Source organism: Anolis sagrei, chromosome 10 (assembly GCF_037176765.1).
Source record: "Anolis sagrei isolate rAnoSag1 chromosome 10, rAnoSag1.mat, whole genome shotgun sequence".
Classification (NCBI taxonomy): Eukaryota; Metazoa; Chordata; class Lepidosauria; order Squamata; family Dactyloidae; genus Anolis; species Anolis sagrei.
This window is the reverse complement of record NC_090030.1, coordinates 2,445,001-2,462,429: the sequence shown is the minus strand read 5'-3', so window position 1 is coordinate 2,462,429 and position 17,429 is coordinate 2,445,001. Positions and strand designations below refer to the sequence as shown.

The 17,429-nt window shown below is 42.8% G+C and overlaps 1 long non-coding RNA gene across 1 annotated transcript; it reads right to left on the bottom strand.

The window, feature by feature from the left end:
* Positions 1–6,252: 6,252 nt before the first annotated feature.
* On the bottom strand, positions 6,253–12,443 carry LOC132763127 (uncharacterized). Its single transcript, XR_009630227.2, has 2 exons — positions 12,319–12,443; positions 6,253–7,320 (listed from the first exon to the last, which is right to left on the bottom strand). It is a non-coding gene; the product is annotated as an uncharacterized lncRNA (long non-coding RNA).
* Positions 12,444–17,429: the final 4,986 nt, after the last annotated feature.

The following is a 17,429-nucleotide window of genomic DNA, read 5'->3' as shown; positions in this document are numbered from 1 at the left end:
TAGATCCTGAGCCACCCCCCCTTTGAATCAAACTCAGCACCCCCCGAATCAAAATCCTGGCTACGGGCCTGCTCCCCACCTTTGTTCTCACTTCAGCTGTTGCAAACTCAGTTCAAAGTGCAAAAGACCATGGCCCCTTCTCCACTGCCATATAAAATCCAGATTATCTGCTTTGAACTGGATTATATGGCAGTGTAGACTCATATAATCCAGTACAAAGCAGATAATGTGGAGGACCTGCACTGATAATCTGGATTGTATGGCAGTTCAAAAGGGGTCTGAGTATTAACTGTTTTGGGGGGTTTGGACCCAATTTGCAAGCACTGAAGTGTGTTGGGGACAAAGGCAGAGGAAGCAAGAGGAACCGGGATACAGTGTTCCCTCACTGATCATGGGTGTTACGTTCCAGGACCACCCGCAAAAAGTGAACATTCATGAAGTAGGAATGAGATATACATATACATATACATACATACACATACACACACACAAATATATATATTAATGTAATGTTTGTTTGTGGGATTAATAGAACTCAAAAACCACTGGACGAATTGACACCAAATTTGGACACCTAACAACCCAATGTATGTCCTTCACTCAAAAAAATTGATTTTGTCATTTGGGAGTTGTAGTTGCTGGGATTTAAAGTTCACCTACAATCAAAGAACATTCTGAATCCCACCAACAATGGAATTGAACCAAACCTCCCACACAGAACGTCCATGTGGGTCACAGCAACGCGTGGCAAGGGATGGCTAGTGTATGTGTGTGTGTGTGTGTGTGTGTGTGTGTATATATATATATATATATATATATATATATATATATAATATGTTTGTTTGTGGGATTAACATAACTCAAAAACCACTGGACAAATTGACAACAAATTTGGACACAAGACACCTGTCAGGCCAACGAGTGACCATCACTGAAAAACACAACAAGAGAGACTTCAAAAGCCAAAAAACATTACAACACATGCGCAAAACTGCATATATACACATATACACAAATATATACACACACATATATACACACGAAATACACTGACTGGGCCACAGCAACGCGTGGCAGGGGACAGCTAGGTATAAATAAAAATGTAATGTTAGTTTGTCGGATTAATATAACTCAAAAATCACTGGACGAATTGACACCAAATCTGGACAGAATACATGTATCAGGTCAACGAGTGACCATCACTCATAAAAACACCGAAAGACACACCAGAAAAGGCTTTAAAAGCCTATATATATATATATATATATATATATATATATTCATTACAATGCAGTCACAAAACCACACACATATATGCAAACAGACATATATACACATATACACAAAAATATGCACACAAACACACACACACACAAAACACATATACACAGACTGGGTCACAGCAATGCATGGCAGAGGACAGCTAGTGTGTGTGTGTGTGTGTGTGTGTGTATTTACAATCTCATGTCGGCAACTGGCGTCCCAAGCAGCTGGTGCACAAGTCCTACTTTTGTTTTTGGTGTGTATTCATCCACTGAGTAAATGAACAATTTTCTGTAAATTGTAAATATGTGCATTACTGTACAACATGTACTGCGCATGTGCAGAACGAGTACCGCAAAACCCCGCAAAACAGTGAAAATACTGCAATAAATATTTGACATTAATATTTATTGAAAAACCGCGAAACAGCGAGTCCGCGAACAGCAAACCACGAAGTAGCGAGGGAACACTGTACTTTTAAAACAAGTTGGGAAAGTGGGAATGCAAAGGCTTAACTGGAATTGGGTTGTTGTAGGTTTTTTCGGGCTATATGGCCATGGTCTAGAGGCATTCTCTCCTGACGTTTCGCCTGCATCTATGGCAAGCATCCTCAGAGGTTGGGAGGTCTGTTGGAACTAGGAATTGTTGCTGCCAAACTGGGACTGGTGACAAAAAGAGAGCTTGTTTCCACCTCGCTTTGAAAGAGGAACGGATGTGGGAACGCCGATAGGACTGAGCAGAGAGGCAGATGGAAAGGGAAGTTGGATTCATTTCGGAACTCACTTCTCCAAAACCCATTTGCTCTCAACGTTAGCATTCCCTGTAATGATACACTCAAACCCATTGGCCTGTGGGGAAGTTGCAATGTTGTCATCAAGGTGGACAAACTTGGGATTGTTTTGTATTCCTATTTATGATCCTAAAGCCATAGCCATGAGATCAGAACCATTTCCTTTAAAGCTTCACTCAATATCTTTGGTTGCCATTGAAACCGGGATTTCATAGAATCCTAGAATCCTAGAGTTGGAAGAGACCTCCTGGGCCATTCAGTCCAATGCTATTCTGCCAAGAAGCAGGAATATTGCATTCAAATCACCCCTGACAGATGGCCATCCAGCCTTTGTTTCAAAGCCTCCAAAGAAGGAGCCTCCACCACACTCCCTCCGGGGCAGAGAGTTCCACTGCTGAACGGCTCTCCCAGTCAGGAAGTTCTTCCTCATGTTCAGGTGGAATCTCCTCTCTTGTAGTTTGAAGCCATTGTTCCTTGTCCTAATCTCCATGGAAGCAGAAAGGAAGCTTGCTCCCTCCAACTTACGATTTCCCCTCACATATTTATCCCTGACCCTCATGTCTCCTCTCAGCCTTCACTTCTTCAGGCTAAACATGCCCAGCTCCTTAAGCTGCTCCTCATAGGGCTTGTTCTCCAGACCCTTTATCATTTTAGTTGCCTTCCTCTGGACACGTTCCAGCTTGTCAATATCTCTCTTGAATTGTGGTGCCCAGAATTGGACACAATATTCCAGGTGTGGTCTAACCAAAGCAGACTAGAGGGGTAGCATTACTTCCTTAGATCTAGACACTATGCTCCTATTGATGCAGGCCAAAATCCCATTGGCTTTTTTTGCCACCACATCACATTCCTGGCTCATGATTAACTTGCTGTCCACGTGAGCCAACAATGTGATGTGGCAGCAAAAAAAGCCAATGGGATTTTGCCATGCCAAGCATTCAGAAGTTTTCTCAAGGCAGCAATAAAGGTCTAATTAGTAACTGAGTATTTATATTTCTGTGAATGTTTCTCTGTATGTGTGTTCATTGTGAAAGCTCAAACCCAATGCCCAGCTCCCCTATAAAATGACACATAAGTAACACAATTTTTGTTCTTGGGTTATCAGTGTCCTTTGGTGGTGCCAAAACTTTGCTTTTGTAAGAGGGACATCATCCTGCTCTAGCAGCATTTCTCAACCTGGGGGTCGGGACCCCTGGGGGGGGGGTCATAAGGGGGTGTCAGAGGGGTCACCAAAGACCATCAGAAAACACAGTATTTTCTGTTAGTCATGGGAGTTCTGTGTGGGAAGTTTAGCCCACTTCTGTTGTTGGTGGGGTTCAGAATGCTCTTAGATTGTGGGTGAACTATAAATCCCAGCAACTACAACTCCCAAATGTGAAGGTCTAATTCTCCCAAATCCCACCAGTGTTCACATTTGGGCACATTGAGTATTGGTGCCAAGTTTGGTCCAGATCCATCATGGTGTGAGTCCACAGTGCTCTCTGGAGGTAGGTGAACTACAACTCCAAAACTCAAGGTCAATGCCCACCAAACCCTTCCAATATTTCCTCTTGGTCATAACACAGACACACATAAGAGTTTCATGTTCCAAGTTGGTTCAATTCCTTTGAACTATAAATCCCAGCAACTACAACTCCCAAATGTCAAGGTCTGTTTCCCCAAACTCCACCAGTGTTTACATTTGGGCATATTGAGTATTTGTGCCAAGTTTGGTCCAGATCCATCATTGTTTGAGTCCACAGTGCTCTCTGGAGGTAGGTGAACTACAACTCCCAAACTCAAGGTCAATGCCCACCAAACCCTTCCAGTATTTCCTCTTGGTCATGACACAGACACACATAAGAGTTTCATGTTCCAAGTTGGTTCAATTCCTTTGAACTATAAATTCCAGCAACTACAACTCCCAAATGTCAAGGTCTATTTCCCCCAAACTCCACCAGTGTTTACATTTGGGCATATTGAGTTTTGGTGCCAAGTTTGGTCCAGATCCATCATTGTTTGAGTCCACAGTGCTCTCTGGATGTAGGTGAACTACAACTCCCAAACCTTTCCAGTATTTCCTCTTGGTCATGACACAGACAGACATAAGAGTTTCATGTTACAAGTTGGTTCAATTCCTTTGATTGTAGGTGAACTATAAATCCCAGCAACTACAACTCCCAGATGACAAAATCAATCCCACAAACCTCACTACTATTCAAATTTGGGCATATTGGGTATTGGTGCCAAATTTGGTCCAGTGAATGTAAATACATCCTATATATGAGATATTTACATTGCGATTCATAACACTAGCAAAATTACAGTTGTGAAGTAGCAACGAAATAATTTTGTGGTTGGGGAGGGTCACCACAACATGAAGTGCTGTAATAAGAGGTCGTGGCATTAGGAAGGTTGAGAAGCACTGTGCTCTAGCACATTTTGCTCTAGTTTTGCAGTGAATATCTCATAATAGAGTCTCAACCAACTCTCAACATTGAGGCAGCCACAAAAGTGAGGTTTCTGGAGCAGAAAAAGTACTTTGAAAGTAACTACGACACAATTAAAGAGGAAGCAACACTTCCAAACCAGGAACACAACATGTTTTCAAATTTGATTACATAGTTCAACACAAATATGTCCTTTTGTTTTATAAAAGCAATGCAATCAATGAGCTTACAAATGCAAGCCAATGGCGGAAAACAGTGTTCGATCAGGTCTCTTAAATCAGCAAAGGCAAGTTACTATCGATGGCCAGCATTCATGAAAGACCGTACAACCTCTGAGGATGCTTGCCATAGATGTAGGTGAAATGTCAGGAGAGAATGCTTCTAGAACATGGCCAGACAGCCCAGAAAACCTACAACAACCCATTCATGAAATAGTTACACATTCATGTTTGGTTCAGATACACTAATTTAAGGTATACACAAAGACCATGGAGAGCATCTACACTGCAGAACTGTTGCAGTTTGGCACCACTTTAATTGCTGTGGGTGGCTCAAAGCTACAGTTTCCTAGGAGTTGTAGTTCTGCAAGGGCTTTTGCCTTCTCTGCACCAAACTACAGATCCCACGATACCATAGCATTTGAGTCGGTTACAGTGGTGCCAAACTGCATTACTTCTCCATTGTGGCCCAAACGGACATTGTCATGTTCAGGCTTGGGTCCAAAAGCTCTCCTTCTGTCCATGGAATTGTTCCAAAACCTTGGCGAAACCCCTCCAAACCCCCAAAGTACACTTAATGTGCATCTATACTGTGGAACGAATGCAGTTTGGCACCAGTTTAATTGCTGTGGGTGGCTCAAAGCTGCGATTTCCTAGGAGTTGTAGTTCTTCAAGGGCTTTTGCCTTCTCTGCATCAAACTACAGATCCCACGATACCATAGCATTTGAGCCAAGGTGGTTATAGTGGTGCCAAACTGCATTACTTCTCCATTGTGGCATACACACATTGTCGTGTTCCAGCTTGGGTCCAAAAGATCTCCTTCTGTCCATGGAATTGTTCCAAAACCTTGGCAAAACCCCTCCAAACCCCCAAAGTACTCTTAATGTGCATCTACACTGTGGAACGGATGCAGTTTGGCACCACTTTAATTGCTGTGAGTGGCCCAAAGCTGCGATTTCCTAGGAGTTGTAGTTCTGCAAGGCCTTTTGCCTCCTCTGCTACAGATCTATAGATCCCATGATACCATAGCATTTGAGCCAAGGTGGTTATAGTGGTGCCAAATTGCATTACTTCTCCATTGTGGCATACATACATTGTCGTGTTCCAGCTTGGGTCCAAAACATCTCCTTCTGTCCATGGAATTGTTCCAAAACCTTGGCGAAACCCTTCCAAACCCCCAAAGTACACTTAATGTGCATCTACATTGTGAAACGAATGCAGTTTGGCACCACTTTAGTTGCTGTGGGTGGCTCAAAGCTATGGGATCCTAGGAGTTGTAGTTCTGCAAGGGCTTTTGCCTTCTCTGCACCAAACTACAGATCCCACGATACCATAGCATTTGAGTCAAGGCGGTTACAATGGTGCCAAACTGCATTACTTCTCCATTGTGGCATACACACATTGTCGTGTTCCAGCTTGGGTCCAAAAGATCTCTTTCTGTCCATGGAATTGTTCCAAAACCTTGGCGAAACCCCTCCAAACCCCCAAAGTACTCTTAATGTGCATCTACATAACGGAACGAATGCAGTTTGGCACCACTTTTACAATAAATAAAATTATTATTAACTTTATTTATACTCTGATTTTCTTCCTGTGGAGACTCAAGGTGGCTATGCTATGGCTCTATGCTATTGAATCTTGGAAGTTGTAGTTTTACAATGCCTTTCTCCTTCTCTGCTGATGAGAACTCCTGGGATTCCATAGCATGTGTTTTTTAAACTCCATCCATTTGACAGCTTAGTTGCTATGGAATGATGGGCTGGGCTTTAGCACAGCAAGTTAATCACCAAGCTGCAATAAATCTTGCAAACTGGAAGGTTGACAGTTCGTAACCCGGTCAGGGTGAGCGCCTGACCTTTAGCCCAGCTTCTGCCTACCTAGCAGTTCAAAAACAAATGTGAGTAGATAAATAGGAACTGCATTAAAGCGGGGAGGTATTTATGCACAGCGTCTGGATCAGAAAAAGGAGGAAGTTTACAAACAAAGAAGATGGAGCGATAGCACCCTCCGGTGGCCGGAACCAAGCACAGCCTCCAAAGATGCCGAAAGATGGGAAAGCCTAAATATACCTCTATCTGTTGTCTGTCTTGTCATTGTATAATTGGCATTGAATGTTTACCATACATATGTTCTGTGATCCGCCCTGAGTCCCCTTCGGGGTGGGAAAGACAGAATATAAATAAATACTGTAAATAGATGCTGCAAACGGAGTCTGAACTGCCTTTGCAGTTTGGGAGGTGTAGTTTGGTGCAGCACCAGCATTCTTCTTTGGCAGAGGAGGCTAAAGAAGAAGGAGTTGCAAAGTCATGTGCGGCTCCTGGAACTCATGGGAGAGCAATGGCATGAGTAAGGAAGCAATTGCCAATTGTAAATGGGTCAAAAGACAGAACTCTGGAGTCCGTAGAGTTGGTTGCATCTTTGGCAGAAGGTGTCCAGTTGTCCAGTCGTCTGTTTGGTTTCAGCCAAGGGTTCGGGGTCCTTGTGGTGGGTCAGAGGCCGCCCTTTGTATATTTGACAAACTGACACTCTGGTGCAGAGGGAGTGTGGGATCAGATCGTCAAATACACGGAGGGAAGCCCTGCGTTTGGAGCCAGCAGTCATTCCTTCCTCGTCGAGGATCTAGGAAAAGAAAAGGAGACTCAGCCATATTCCATTGAATGCAACCCAATAATTATTTTCTCCCGCCTTGGAAAAAAAATGTTAATTTCAGTGCAAACTATCCTTATTATTACCTGAATCTAAGGCTCATCTTGTTTTGCCTAAACAACCTTGATGACATGAGGTTGCGCATTAGATTTGTGCGATATGCTCATATTTGTGCCGAACCAGAGCAAAAGGGGAAGCTGCTTTGAGAACTCCTCTTTGAAGCACATTTAATGGCTCTCTGCTATGCAATGCTGGGATGTGTAGTTTGGTGAGGCATCCACACCCTTTGGCAAGACCTTGCAAAACTACATCTCCCATGACTCCATGCCATTGAACCAAGGCAGTTAAAGTGTATCCATTCTGCAGCAGAGATGCACCCCAAGGTTTTCCTTTCCTGGAAACTTTGGTCTTCGAACACTTTTGTTTTTAAAGAAGGAATTCTAAGCAGGCAGCAAATGCAACGGCCAAATGACAAATGGCATTACATTCGGCAGCAAAGGCTTATTCTTTTTGGTTTCAGGCTATTTAAAATTGGATTCAATGGCACATGAGCCTTGTTTCTTGTGCAATTAGTGCACCAAGGAGGCTGTCCAGACCTTGAACCGGTGTTTAGCCGCTGTGTCGGACTGGATGAGAGCTAACAAATTGAAACTGAATCCAGACAAGACAGAGGTCCTACTGGTCAGTCGGAAGGCCGAACAGGGCATAGGGTTACAGCCTGTGTTAGACGGGGTTACACTCCCCCTGAAGGCGCAGGTTCGCAGCTTGGGAGTGATCCTGGACTCATCGCTGAGCCTGGAGCCCCAGGTCTCAGCGGTGGCCGGGAGAGCTTTCGCACAATTAAAACTTGTGCGCCAGCTGCGCCCATACCTTGGGAAGTCTGATCTGGCCACGGTGGTCCACGCTCTTGTCATATCCCAGTTGGATTACTGCAACGCACTCTACGTGGGGTTGCCTTTGAAGACTGCTCGGAAACTTCAACTAGTCCAGCGGGAAGCAGCCAGATTGCTCACCGGAGCGGCGTACAGGGAGCATACCACCCCCCTGTTGCGCCAACTCCACTGGCTGCCGATCCAATTCCGAGCACAATTCAAAGTGCTGGTTTTGACCTACAAAACCCTATACGGTTCTGGCCCAGTGTATTTGTCTGAACGGATCTCCCTCTACATCCCACCTCGAAGCTTAAGATCTTCTGGGGAGGCCCTGCTCTCGACTCCACCGCTATCACAAGTGAGACTGGCGGGGACGAGGAGCAGGGCCTTCTCAGTGGTGGCTCCCCACCTGTGGAACTCACTCCCCGGGGAGATTAGATCGGCGACCTCCCTTCTGGCATTCAGGAAAAAACTGAAGACCTGGGTTTGGGACCAAGCCTTTGGGCACACTGGCAGCTAAATTAAGGATCTAACGATAGACAAGGACAAATGGAATGGAATGGATATATGGACTCTGAACCCGAGCATGAGATTGTTTTTAATATTTTATTATGCACTGATGTTTTAATTTAACTGTTGAATTGTTTTTTGTATTTTATATTGCTGTCAATTGATTTAGGCATCTAATTGTGCCTCCTCTGTAAGCTGCCCTGAGTCCCCCCCCCGGGGTGAGAAGGGCGGGGTATAAGTAAATGAAATAAATAAATAAATAAATAAATCTACACTGTTGAATTGATGCAGTTTGATACTGCTTCAACTGCTGCAGCTCAATGCTTTGCAATTTGGTGAGGCACCATTCATTTTCGACAGGCTCAAGACCTTCTCAAACTACAACTCCCAGGATTCCATTGCATTGAACCACAGCAATTAAAGTGGAGTCAAAGTGCATTTTTTCAATAGTACAGATGCACTCAAAGAAAGCAGCTTAAAGAAAGGATTAATCAGGACTGTCATAGCTAAATTGGAACTGTTGCAAAGTATGAAAAAATTTGCTCGTTTTTGATACTTTTTCTGCACAAAAACACTTGTTTCCTCCATAGGAAGCAGTGGGTGTTTTTTGTGCAGAAAATATTTTGAGTCAGCAAAGCATGAGTTTCTCTGCATGAAATATGTACTGCATGCAGAGAAACACATGCTTTGCTGACGCAAAATATTTTTTGCACAAAAAACACTGCTTCCTATGGAGCAAACTATCTATCCATCTATCTATCTATCTATCTATCTATCTATCTATCTATCTATCTATCTATCTATCCACACACACACACACACACACACATACCCAAAAACACTTTGGGACATTTTGGGAAGAAATGCTCTATTTATTCTGACCATTTTCCAACCAGGAAATTACAAATAGGAAATAACTCTTTCCATCCATACTCAGTATAGAAGTGGCTTTAATAATAACCTACTAAATACAATCCTTATTTCCTGCCTTATGCTTTGGCATTGCAGGGAATAGCACAAGTCAAAATAGTCTAAAGCTTTCAACCATTGCAAATCGAAACTAAGGAAAGGAATTGAATCAGGCGAAACTTCCTGAAGCTCTCCCAGTGTTTGCTTAATGCATCCACACTGTGCAATTAATCCAGTTTGACAGCACCTTAGCTGCAGTGACATAACGCCATGGCATCCTGGGAGCTGTAGTTTGGCTGAGGAAGCTCAAGACCTTGCAATGCTACAACTCCCATGACTTAAAGGTGACTTTACAATGTATACGTTGAATCAGGCGAAACTTTCCGAAACTTTCCCAGTATTGTTTAGTGCATCCACATTGTACAGCTAAACCAGTTTGCTAACACTGTCACGGCTAACATAATGGCAGCAGTAGTTTGGCCCTCTTTGGCAGAGGAGGCTCAAGACCTTGTAATGCTACAGCTCCCATGACTTAAAGGTGACTTTACAATGTATACGTTGAATCAGGCAAAACTTTCTGAAACTCTCCCAGTGTTGTTTAGTGCATCCGCATTGTACAGTTAACCCAGTTTGATAACACTGTCACAGCTAATGTAATGGGAGTTGTAGTTTGGCCCTCTTTGGTAGAGGAGGTTCAAGACCTTGCAATGCTACAATTCCCATGACTTAAAGGTGACTTTACCATGTATAGGTTAAAACAAAACACCGACAATAATATGAGATACGGAAGTTGGCAAAACACGGACTCAGAAGCCATTGAGAATGAACCAGAGCTAAAGCGAACAGTTAAAACGAATGCCATTATTTTTGGGTTAATAAAAAGGGACAGAAAGGAAGAAAGCATAGCAAATAATACTTACTCTTCAAATTGTCATCTCTATAAACTAGATTGAGCCAATTTTATCTTCCACTAAATGATACCAGATAGCTATGCTTAATCATATTAATATTATTATATCTATATAAATAAAAATGTCATGTTTGTTTGTGGAATTAACATAACTCAAAAACCACTGGACGAATTGACACCAAATTTGCACACTATACCCCTAAGAGGCTAATGAGGGTATCACTCATAACCCCCCCCCCAAACGAAATAACAATGAAAGGACTTAAAAACCCCGAAAAGCTAAATGACAAAAAGCTGAATGACAATACAATAAAAAAAGGGAAGAGGGAGGGAAGAAAGGGGAGAAAGAAAGAAAGAAGGAAGGAAGGAAGGAAAGAGAGAAGGAAGAAAGGAGAGAAAGAGGAAGGAAAAGAAAAAGGAGAGAAGGAAAGAAAAAAGAAAAGGAAGAAAAGAGGGAGCGAAGGAAAGAGAGAAAGAAGGAGAGAACGTGGGAAGGGAAAAAGGAAAGAAAGAAGAAAGGATGGAAGCAAAAGCAAAGGGAGGAAGGAAAAAGTTAGAGAAGAAGGAAGCAAGGAGAGAAAGGTGGAGGGAAGGAAAGACAGAAGGAAGGGTGGAAGCAAAAAGTGAAGGAAGGAAGGAAGGAAGGAAGGAAGGAAGGAAGGAAGGAAGGAAGGAAGGAAAGGTAGAGAAGGAAGCAAGGAGAGAAAGGGAAGGAAAAGAAAAAAGGGGAAAGAAAGAGATAGAGAAGGAAGGAAGGCGAGAAGGAGAGAAGCAAAGGGAAAGAAAGAGGGAGCAAAGAAAGAAGGGAAAGAAGCAGAGAAAGAGGGAGGGAAGGAAAGAAGGAAAGACAGAAGGAAGGGTGGAAGCAAAAAGCGAAGGAAGGAAGGAAAGAGGTAGAGAAGGAAGCAAGGAGAGAAAGGGAAGAAAAAGAAAAAGGGGGAAAGGAAATTGGTAGAGAAGGAAGGAAGGAGAGAAGGAAAGAAGAAAGGGGAAGGAATGAGGGAGCAAAGAAAGAAGGGAAGGAAGGAGAGAAAGAGGGAGGGAAGGAAAGAAGGAAAGACAGAAAGAAGGGTGGAAGCAAAAAGCGAAGGAAGGAAGGAAAGAGGTAGAGAAGGAAGCAAGGAGAGAAAGGGAAGGAAAAGAAAAAGGGGAAAAGAAAGAGATAGAGAAGGAAGGAAGGAGAGAAGGAGAGAAGAAAAGGGAAGGAAAGAGGGAGCAAAGAAAGAAGGGAAGGAGAGAAAGAGGGAGGGAAGGAAAGAAGGAAAGACAGAAGGAAGGGTGGAAGCAAAAAGCGAAGGAAGGAAGGAAGGAAAGAGGTAGAGAAGGAAGCAAGGAGAGAAAGGGAAGGAAAAGAAAAAGGGGAAAGAAAGAGATAGAGAAGGAAGGAAGGAGAGAAGGAGAGAAGAAAAGGGAAGGAAAGAGGGAGCAAAGAAAGAAGGGAAAGAAGGAGAGAAAGAGGGAGGGAAGGTTGGCCACAGCAACGCGTGGCGTGGTGGGTACAGCTAGTTATTAATATTATATTATTAGAACCCAGAGATCAAGAATTATGGCCAATCGATGAAAGAAAGAGCATAGGATTGCCAACCTTTTCAACCAGGCAATGCAGCCATGCCTTTAAGCCATGGATTGAAGGCGCATGGATTGAAGGCCCATGGATTGAAGGCCCATGGATTGAAGGCGCATGGGTGAGTTGGCAAAGGGTGGAAAAAGGCAGGTTGTGGGGTGAACAGAACCCAAATCTATAGGGAATACTAGCTATGGGTGCCTCACCTTTGTCGGTCCCGGGTTCAAGAGGCGCAGTGCCGTTCCCTACAGAAGGGGCGCTTGGTTTTGAAGGGGCCTCTGCCCTTGTCAAGAGGAAGCGAAAAATGGGGAAGATAGCGCTGAGGTTAGAGGACAGGAAATATCTGGATGCGGAGTGACAACATCGTGTCAGGGTTGAGAAACGCTGCGGCCGGAGATGGAGCTTCTCCTCTCCAAATGCCACCTAAATATGGGCTTGTTTTGATGCACCCTTTTCGGCCCAGCAAACCCAGTGCTAGGGTGCATTTAAGAACTGCAGAAATGTTTCCCAAAGCCACTCCAACAAGTTGGTCGTACAACCCTTCTATGGGTTTCCAAATGACTTTTAGGTGCATCGACACAGCAGAATTATAATGCCGTTGGAGACCGCTTTAGCTGCCATGGCTTAATGGCAGTAGAAGAGGATAAAAGCAAGAGATGTCTTGTGTCTTGGAGCTATGACCACATCGAACCATTACTATTATGGTTTCACAGGGTTGTGCCAAAGTGATTAGAATGTGGAAGAATGCATGTCTTGCAATTCTACGTATAGAATGCGTATTGAGGTGGCATTTAATTTCATTGTATGATGGACAATGACAATTACGTTATTCTATTCCATTCATGTTATGGTATCCTGAATGCTATAAAGTTATTCTATTCTCTTAATACTATGGAATCACGAGTGCTATTGTTTGACACTAAAGTTATTCTATTCTGTGTTGTTGAAGACTTTCATGGCTGGAATCACTGGGATGTGGTGAGTTTTCCAGGCTATATGGCCATATTCCAGGAGCATTCTCTCCTGACGTTTCACCCACATCCATAGCAGGCATCTTCAGAGGTTGGAAACAAGGCAAGTGGGGTTTATATATACCTGTGGAATAATGTCCAGGGTGGGAGAAAGAACTCTTGTCTGTTTGAGGTAGGGGTGAATGTTGCCATTGGCCACCTTGATTAGCATTGAATGGCCTTGCAGCTTCAAGCCTTGCTGCTTCCTGCCAGGGGAATTGTTTTTTGGGAGGTGTTAGCTGGCCCTGATTGATTCCTGTCTGGAATTCTTTTTTTTAAATTGCTCTTTATTTACAGTCCTGATTCTAATGCTATGGAATCATGGATGCTGTCGTTTGACATGGTCTTTGGCCTTTTCTGTCGGGTCCTCACCAACTACAACTTGCATTATCCCATAGCGCTCAAAGTGGTGCTAAACTGCATCAGTTCCAGCATGTGCATGCTCCCTAAGAAGCATAAGCAAACGTGCAAACAAAATATCTCTTTTTGAAGATGCAATTATTCCAAAAGCTTTCCAAATCCCACAAGTAATCCTAAAGTGCCGCTACACTATGGAATGAATGTGGTTTGGCACCACTTCAACTGCCATGGCTCCTGGATGCAGGATCACGGGACTGATAGCTTTACAAGGTCTTCATCCTTCTCTGCAACTCCTAGGCTTCCATAGCATTTAATCATAGCAAGTGGTGTCAAACTGCATCAAATCCACAGTGTAGATGGACATTTAAAGAGAACCAAATTGTGACCGAAGCATAGACATTCTGCACATCAACTTTGCCTTGCGATGATGAGGATGAGGATGAGGAGGAGGAGGACATTAGCCAAGTATCTTTGCTCTCCAAAGTGAGTCAGGCTTCCATGGATCACCCTCTCTTTCCTCCCATCACTTCTATTTTTAAACTTATACGTTTCCCACTCGATTCCTCTTTTATAATGTGCTTTGGATGAAAGAGAAAGCAAAGAGCAACGGAGGAATCTTTGCTGCAAATGGAGTTTGTAGCAATGCATTTGAACCAGAACACATGACCCAACATGTTTCAGGGATGGATTAGGAATCTGGGTTCGGATTCCCTGTCTGCCATATAGAAGGAGACAATGGTGGCAAAACTCCTTTGAAATAATTTTAGGGTTGCACTCGGGTTGCTGGAAACGTTTGAAAGAACTCCATATTTCTAATTCAGTCTCTAATTCCGTGTTTCTCAACCTGGGGGTCGGGACCCCTGAGGGGTTCGCGAAGGGGTGTCAGAGGGGTCACCAAAGACCATCAGAAAACACAGTATTTACTGTTGGTCATGGGGTTCTGTGTGGGAAGTTTGGCCCAATTCTGTCATTGCTGGGGTCCAGAATGCTCCTTGATTGTAGGTGAACTATAAATCCCAGCAAGTACAACTCCCAAATGTCAAAGTCTATTTTCCCCAAACCCCATCAGAGTTCACACTTGGACATATTGAGTATCCGTGCCAAGTTTGGTCCAGAACCATCATTGTTTGAGCCCACAGTGCCCTCTGGATGTAGGCGAACTACAACTCCCAAACTCAAGGTCAATGCCCACCAAACCCTTCCAGTATTTTCTGTTGATCGTGGGAGTTCTGTGTGCCAACTTTGGTTCAATTCCATTGTTGGTGGGGTTCAGAATGCTCTTTGTTTGCAGGTTAACTGTAAATCCCAGCAACTACAACTCCCAAATGACAAAATCAATCCCCCCGCCAACCCCACCAGTATTCAAATTTGGGCATACCGGGTTTTTGTGCCAAATTTGCTCCAGTGAATGAAAATACATCCTGCAGATCATTATTTACATGGCGATTCATAATGTTAGGGTTATGGTTGGGGGTCACCACAACATGAGGAACTGTATTAAGGGGTCGCGGCATTAGGAAGGTTGAGAAGTACTGCTCTAATTAAAGCTTAATCGAAGCATTGGGAAACCCAGTTGAGGCATCCAAAGAAAGGGGGGAGCATCATCATCATCATCATCATCATCATCATCATCTAATCATCCATTACACTAGGTAACAAAGTTTGAAAAAGTTTCTGTTCCTGGTTTGTGCAGTTTAATGAACTTTCCCCATGTTTTTATGACAGACCCAATTTGGAGGGTGCGGCTGTTTGCTTTTGCCTGAAACAACTGGGAAGGGGGAAGGCTCTTGCGGTGTTAACTGCATCCAAATGCTTTTTGTACTCAGTTTTGCAGAAATGAATCTAAGCCGAGGGCAAAAGGAGGAAATGGGAAGAGAAGAGAGAAACAGGGATGTTTTATAATAGCTGAAAAGAAAGTGGGGTGATATAATGCATGCTTATGCTATCGGGTCCAGAGTAAAAGCCCTAGTGAGCCCACATTGGTTTTCTGGGATCAGAGAATGAGGCAGAACGTTTTTGGTGGCTTCCAAAAAGGCCTCTTGAACTCGCTTCCTATAGAAGTCTGAATGCCCTCCTTCTTTGCAATAGACAGGAGAAGACCTATTATTATTATTTGGAGATGTTTCTGAGAATGGAAAGATTTCCAAGAAAGTGCTATTAAGATTGGTAGTGATGATGATGATGATGATGGGCAGCTGGTCTTAAGCGAAACTAGCTAAAGCTCTGAGCTTAATGTCCATCATTCTTCATTCCTTCCAATAATAATAATAATAATAATAATAATAATAATAATAATAATTTGCATTGTGTGGCTGGTTTTTTAATTAAAGCTATGGCTGCTCAAAGTTCAGTGACATCCTCCAAGTTCAAAAGTGGCTGCACAATTGTTGTTGTTTTGCAGTTAGTCTTAAATGAAAGCAATGGATGCTCTGAGTTTAATGCCTATCCTCCAAGTTCAAAGGTGGTTGCAAAGTTGTTGTTATTGTTGTTGATGATGTTATTATTGTTATGTGGCTGATCTTAAATGAAAGCTACGAATGCTCTGAGTTTAATGCCCATCCTCCAAGTTCAAAGGTGGTTGCAAAGTTGTTGTTATTGTTGTTGATGATGTTATTATTGTTATGTGGCTGATCTTAAATGAAAGCTACGAATGCTCTGAGTTTAATGCCCATCCTCCAAGTTCAAAGGTGGTTGCAAAGTTGTTGTTATTGTTGTTGTTGTTGATGTTGTTATTGTTATGTGGCTGGTCTTAAATGAAAGCTATGAATGCTCTGAGTTCCACGCCCATACTCTAAGTTGAAAAGTGACTGTAGAGTTGTTGTTGTTATTTTGCAACTTGTCTGAAATGAAAGCTGTGGATACTCCGAGTTCAATGCCCATCTTCTAAGTTCAAAAGTGGCTGCACAGTTGTTGTTGTTGTTGTTGTTGTTGTTGTTGTTGTTGTTGCTGCTGCTGCTGCTGCTGCTATTGTTATTTTCTAGCTGGTCTTATATGAAAGCTGTGAATGCTCTGAGTTCAATGCTCATCTTCTAAGTTCAAAAGTAACTGTACAGTTGTTGTTGTTGTTTTCCAGATGGTCTGAAATAAAAGCTATGGATGCTCAGAGTTCAGTGCCTATCCTCTAAGTTTAAAAAGTGGCTATGCAATTGTTGTTCTTCTTGTTATTTTGCAGCTAGTCTTAAATGAAAGCTGTGGATACTCTGAGTTCAATGCCCATCTTCTAAGTTCAAAAGTGGCTGTACAGTTGTTGTTGTTGTTGTTGTTGCTGCTGCTATAGTTATTTTCTAGCTGGTCTTATATGAAAGCTGTGAATGCTCTGAGTTCAATGCTCATCTTCTAAGTTCAAAAGTAACTGTACAGTTGTTGTTGTTGTTATTTTGCAACTTGTCTGAAATGAAAGCTGTGGATACTCCGAGTTCAATGCCCATCTTCTAAGTTCAAAAGTGGCTGTACAGTTGTTGTTGTTGTTGTTGCTGCTGCTGCTGCTATAGTTATTTTCTAGCTGGTCTTATATGAAAGCTGTGAATGCTCTGAGTTCAATGCTCATCTTCTAAGTTCAAAAGTAATTGTACAGTTGTTGTTGGTGGTGGTGGTGTTGCTTTCCAGCTGGTCTTAAATGAAAGCTATGGATGCTCAGAGTTCAGTGCCTGTTCTCTAAGTTTAAAAAGTGGCTATGCAATTGTTCTTGTTGTTGTTGTTGTTGTTGTTATTTTGCAGCTAGTCTTAAATGAAAGCTATGGATGCTCTGAGTTCAATGCCCATCCTTGAAGTTCAGAGGTAGCTGTAGAGTTGTTGTTGTTGTTATTATTTTGTGGCTGGTCTTAAATGAAAGTTATGAATGGTTTGAGTTCAATGTCCACCCTCTAAATTCAAAAGTGCAGTGTTGTTGTTGTTGTTATTTTGCAGCTAGTCTTAAATGAAAGCTATAGATGCTCGTGAGTTTAAAA